The 5,603-nt window shown below is 41.4% G+C and overlaps 1 protein-coding gene across 2 annotated transcripts in view; it reads left to right on the plus strand.

Annotated features, from left to right (window-relative positions):
* The window catches only part of LOC140327346 (E3 ubiquitin/ISG15 ligase TRIM25-like), a 7,140-nt gene extending 5,446 nt beyond the window's left edge, over positions 1-1,694 (plus strand). For both annotated transcript variants that reach the window (XM_072406723.1, XM_072406724.1), the window contains one exon: positions 5-1,694. The gene's annotated coding sequence lies outside the window, so the exon portion shown is untranslated. The remainder of the gene's footprint in view (positions 1-4) is intronic.
* The last annotated feature ends 3,909 nt before the right edge of the window (positions 1,695-5,603 follow it).

A 5,603-nucleotide genomic window follows, 5' to 3' on the forward strand; every position in this document is an offset into this window, starting at 1 on the left:
GTAGGCAATGTAGTCATATTGGAGGGTGTGCAGGCAGCAGTGCAGTCAGTGTACACGTGGTGCAGGCAAGCATACAGATGCAATCAGGATGGAGGACTCTATAAAATTGGTTTCTGTTGTAATGACCCCTACCGACCCCTTCTGAAAGATACAGTCCCTTTTAATTTTAATAGCTATGCCATTTGTTTGTTGGGTTATCCTTTTTATTGTACTTAACCACATCTTAATAAACATCAAATATAATTTATGAATAATATGTGACCATGTCTTCATCTCTACACCAACCCTTTAAATAACGTTCATTTCTCAGGTAATCACCTCTAACAAAGGAACAACTGCAGATCACTGCACATTTCCATGGTCAGTATGATGACTGGCAGTAAGATTGAATATTGAATAAAATGTGATGACCTTTAGATGTTACAGAAATGTGGTTTTGCCTTGTTGTGACTTTTACGTCTACAAATGTGGAATGGCAACATTTTTAGATGAAGTTCAATTCTTTTGTTGTCCTTGCTTGCCCTGACTAGTTTTCTACCTGTTATGACTCGGCTGTGATGTCATACTATGTTTTCTTCTCTTGTCTTTGCTTTGACTTTTCCCCCTGGTTACCTTCCATGACCTTCTAACACCTTATGAGTCAGCACCAACTCACCTACAACCTTTAGACTAGTCAGTCACTCAATATCCAGATAATCTGGTGTTTATGTACTTGTGTATGGGCGGTGATGTGGAGACCAAAACCTCACACCAACACGGCATTTTGTACAGTTTATTTATTAGCAGTGAAGACTGAATGGGAAGCCCAAGGCTGGGCAAGGCAAATAGAGCCGCATGAAGCCTTCGGGGATATATGGCTTGCGTGTTCCCATGCAAGGTCCTTTCTGTGCATGGCCGAGGCATGGCTTATGGTGTAGGTAGAAGCCAGAAGACATCCGCACCCGGTGCTTTGTGTGCATCAGGATTCAGGATTGTGTGAATAGAAGCCAGATGAAGTGCGATAAGCATCATTTCTTTATTTTATTAAACTTTCTGCTTCTAAATTCTCCTATAACAGCTCAAATCTTTGGAACACCAAATAAAAATAGTAAATTTCTCATTTAGTGTTGCAGCTCAGTAATAAAATTATATCAGTGAATGTGAAGGTTGCAAAGTTAAGCTAAATCAATTTTACGATACAAATCCACTTATACTGTAGTGACTAATAATCTGTTATACATGGAATACAATAACGTAAAACTAAAACCAAGAGAATGTTATCAGTCACAGTATCAGCCTCACCCCATGAGTAGAATCAGGAAACACACCCATTGCATTTTGTCTATAATATTCACTTTTCTGTTCAGCTGTCAGCAATGACGTCAGGGCTCAGGAATGTTCCATCCGTCTTATCATCCATGTACAGTAGATCCTATAATGCTGATATGTAGACATAACTAAGCATGAGGTTCAGGTTTGAGACCATCTTGGGTTTACATGGATCCAAACTATGGGCAGTGAGGTTGCCAATATTGGGGTCTCCCTCGATAAATAAGGGGTGGAATGCAGCTGCCTTGGTGTTAGCGTGGCTTGGACCAATGTAGGGAAGGATGGGGCAGTTGACTGCCCCTTTATTAGGGATCCGGGTAGGTAAAGAAACTTTACTTTATTTGTAAATGATTTTGAGGGGCAATCAATAAAATATTTTCATTCAAGGCTGTTTTGTCTTTTTTTAATCCTGTTTTTCCTATTTGTTATTTTTTTCTGGTTCTTTTAAGGCCCATGGTTCTAAGAAAAGGTTCCCAATAAAATTCTTACCAGACCCTTATCCAGCCTCTAGTCTTAAGCAGCCAGAGTTATTCTTCAAGGAAACATGACTGGGAAGTGGAGCTCGAGTATCTGGAGGGTTGGAATGTGTGACCCCAGTATGGATAGGAATGGTGGGAATCACAAATTAGAAGTAATAATAAATCCTGGGGATTGTTCAGGAATAGTTATTTTGTGGTACATGTGGTACACAGTTATCTAATGATACCTCCATTGATAGAATCAAGATCCTCATGTTACCAGGCTGGTGAGATCCCCTTCTATACCTCGTATGACCCCTCTACACCTTCTCTGAGCCCCTCCATGCTGCATTGGGTGTATGGAATGGTTTTGTACAGGTATGTGTGGGATGTAGTAGTTAGGAAATCTTTAAACCCTGTCTGGATTTTTCAATAGGCCACCCAGGCCACAGCCTTGGGTGCATTACCCCTAGAGGGCGCAATCAGACCTTCCAACTGCACTGTGTAGGTGAGTACAGGCTGCTGGATCTCTACCTGGCAGAACCGGTACACCTGGAGGAGCTCTCTGATTGGATGTCATCAGATAATTTTCATATATCTCTCCTGCTCTCCGTCTCTCTTTTTTCTCTCTCTCATTCTGTTTCCCCTTTCTCTCTTTCCCTCTCTATAACTTTCTCACCCTATCTTTCTCTCTCTTTTTCTACCTTTCTCTTTTCCCCTCTCCCTTAATCTCTCTTTTTTTTACATTTTATTATCTCTTTCCCTCTCCCCTTCTTTTTCGCTCTCTCTCTATTCCACTCCTCTCAGACTTGCCTTGGCATCCAGTGATCCTGGCTCACTGCCAGTTCCTAGGGCACCATTATCTTCACATTTACCATTAGGTGGCTATCTGTGGTACTGATCCACTCACTGTTGTCCCATTCATTCAGCCACCACCAGAAGAACCTACTCATAGTGTTTCCCCCATGGCAGCAGTCCCCTTGCATGAGGAAGTGGTAATGGCACCATAACCTCACATCTGTCTGAACACAGCCATAAGAACCTTCTTTCCAGGCAGTTGGAGGGGCACAAGGTAGCTGGCCTAGGGGAGAAAAAAGTACAAATCTGTCCCTGTTCAAACTCTGCAGGCATGGTTTCCAACAAAACACACTTTCTGTGTTGATGACTGATAATCTGCATGAAAACCACAGAGATGCTTCATATCAACAAACTAAAAATGTGTCTTGGAAAACCTTCTAGAGACTGAATACATCACATAGAAGGTCCGATTTATGGACTGCTATAAAGCATTGGGCTGGCCATTCAAACCAATGTCCTGCCTTGATAAAGTGCATGGTAATCAACAGGGTCAGGTTCAAGAAAAATTATTATTATTATTATTAATAATAAACAGTATTCATATAGCGCCAACATTTTATGCAGCGTTGTACATTAAAATAGAAGTTGTATGCAGATGTGCTGAAATAGCTCCTATGTGTAAATAGACCGTTAGAATTTCTTCTTCTCTTTCTTAGCAGTTACTAACTGGATGCAACATAATTTTTGTTTTTTAACTAAACTCACAACTGCAAGTTTTCTTGTTGGTCACCGAGGGCTCAGGGGTGGTGAAGCTCCTCCTACAAGGAGTCTCTGGTTTATATTATAATAGGTCATTACTACAACTCCCATTGTGCTATCATTGAGGCTGATTGGTGCCCAGTGGGGGAAAATTGGACAGTTTGGCTATGGCAACAAAGCATTGAATAAAGTATTTTTTTTCTATCCTATGTTATGCTATAATAACCTCTAGTATTCCACATTTGTTGGACAATTACTTGTACATATCTTTAGTTATGTCTACAGATGGAGTTCACTGCCACTTGGGTTTGCAGCAAACTTTAGATGGTTTGTGAATGATGGCTTGTTGGGGACGGCACTGCCCCTAACCACCACCAAACAGTTGTACCCCGCACATCACCATCACTATTAAAGGTTGGTTGATGTTCCTGGTACCCCCCAGGACATATCTAGTGATGGGCCAGCCTCCCAGATTAGATTAGACATGGGTACGGCAAATGTTCTATAATGTTTTAAATCCTATGCACGCAAACCCTGCTCACCAGGTATGGTAGGAAATGGCCAAGAGCTGTGTAGTGGATGCCCACTGGGTATTTGGTGCATACCAAGTGATGGGCCAATCACTTGGATTTGATTAGACATGGGTATAGCAAACATTCTATAATGTTCTGTAACCCATGCTGCAATAGTAGTAAATCTCCATAAGCCAAGTAACTGATGCCCACCTAACATCAGCAACAAGGCTCCTGGTTGGTATCTGCAGGGATTTATATAATATTAAGGAATTTCCATTAATCTAACAACAAATCAAACTTGGACACTATCCTAGAGTCCAACACTGAGCCACTAGATAGGGCCACTTCTCTAATTGCACGATGTAAATCTGTGGGTACTCCTCTCCTCAGATATACGGCAACTAAAATCTGAAGGGTGATTAAATCATTGTTCTGCTTATTACAAACTGATATGTGAGTTCAAGTTATTTCATACAGTATATTACATTATGATATACAGGTAGTGCCCGGGATATATATGAGATAGGGCCTGCACTGTTTTGTATTCTTAAGTTATGTAAGTCGGAACAGGTACTTTATTTTATTAAATGCAATTAGGACAGATGTTTGTCTCAACATATTATTAGGCAGCGTGGTGTCAGTTACTGTATAAAATCCTCACTAAACAAAGCATAAAAAAAAACCTTTATGGAGCCTAGACATTCATTACCTTCTGGAGCAAGCTGTGCTTTGATATGCAAAAAGAAACAACAGCAGAGTTTGTTTTGGTCATTAAAGAGTTTAGCTAAGAAAGTTTTCTTCTGCAAATAATGCAACCCCCCCCCCACCCCACCCCCTATGTGTATATATATATATATATATATATATATATATATATACATATATTTATATATATATTGTATGTAAGGATTGATATGCCTAAAGACTCCATGCTGAAAACATTGCCATGTGGTGATGGCAGTTTATTTGTCTAATACCTTGTTTTACTTGTATTGAAATAGAGACGTCCCCTTATTTGAGCATTACTATCATGCACTGGTAGTCCCTGGTTGTTTGAGAAGAAGGATAAGGACAAAGAACTAACTCAGTGAGTACATAGAGCATTATTACAGAACAAGGATCTTGGCCTGCAATACCGACAAAAGCCACTAGAGCAAATTGGGCCATACTGGAGCTTATCGGGTTGGCACACACAGGCAGATACAGAATTTACATACAATCTGGTATAATCTAGGGGTTGTGTAGTAGTGACAATGCCTAGTAGTAGTGATGTGTTGAAATCACCTATGGTGTGCAGCCCATGTGTTTGGTGATCAGTTTCCTCCTGCATGTTCAGGAGGCCTAAAGCCTGGTGGCCTTAGATGATTGTATGAGCAAGAGGTGACTTCCCACCAGCCCTGGGTCCATATATGTTGGATGAGCCGGAGATGACTTCCCACCATTGCTGGGCTCATATATTATTGGGTGAGCAGGAGGTGACTTCCCACCAGCATGTTGGATGAGCCGGAGATGACTTCCCACCATTGCTGGGCTCATATATTATTGGGTGAGCAGGAGGTGACTTCCCACCAGCACTGGGTCCATATAACAAGGCTCTACAAGAGGTGACTTTTCACCACCCCCATTTCTTAGGTGAATGGGTGAGCAGGAGTTGACCTTTCACCATCCCTGGACCCATAAGAGACTAGGAGAGTGGGAGGGGACCTTCCACCATCTCTGGACCAGTAAGAGACTGGGTGAGTAGGAGGTAACCTCTGAACATCCC

The sequence above is a fragment of the Pyxicephalus adspersus genome, chromosome 3 (assembly GCF_032062135.1).
Source record: "Pyxicephalus adspersus chromosome 3, UCB_Pads_2.0, whole genome shotgun sequence".
Taxonomy (NCBI): Eukaryota; Metazoa; Chordata; class Amphibia; order Anura; family Pyxicephalidae; genus Pyxicephalus; species Pyxicephalus adspersus.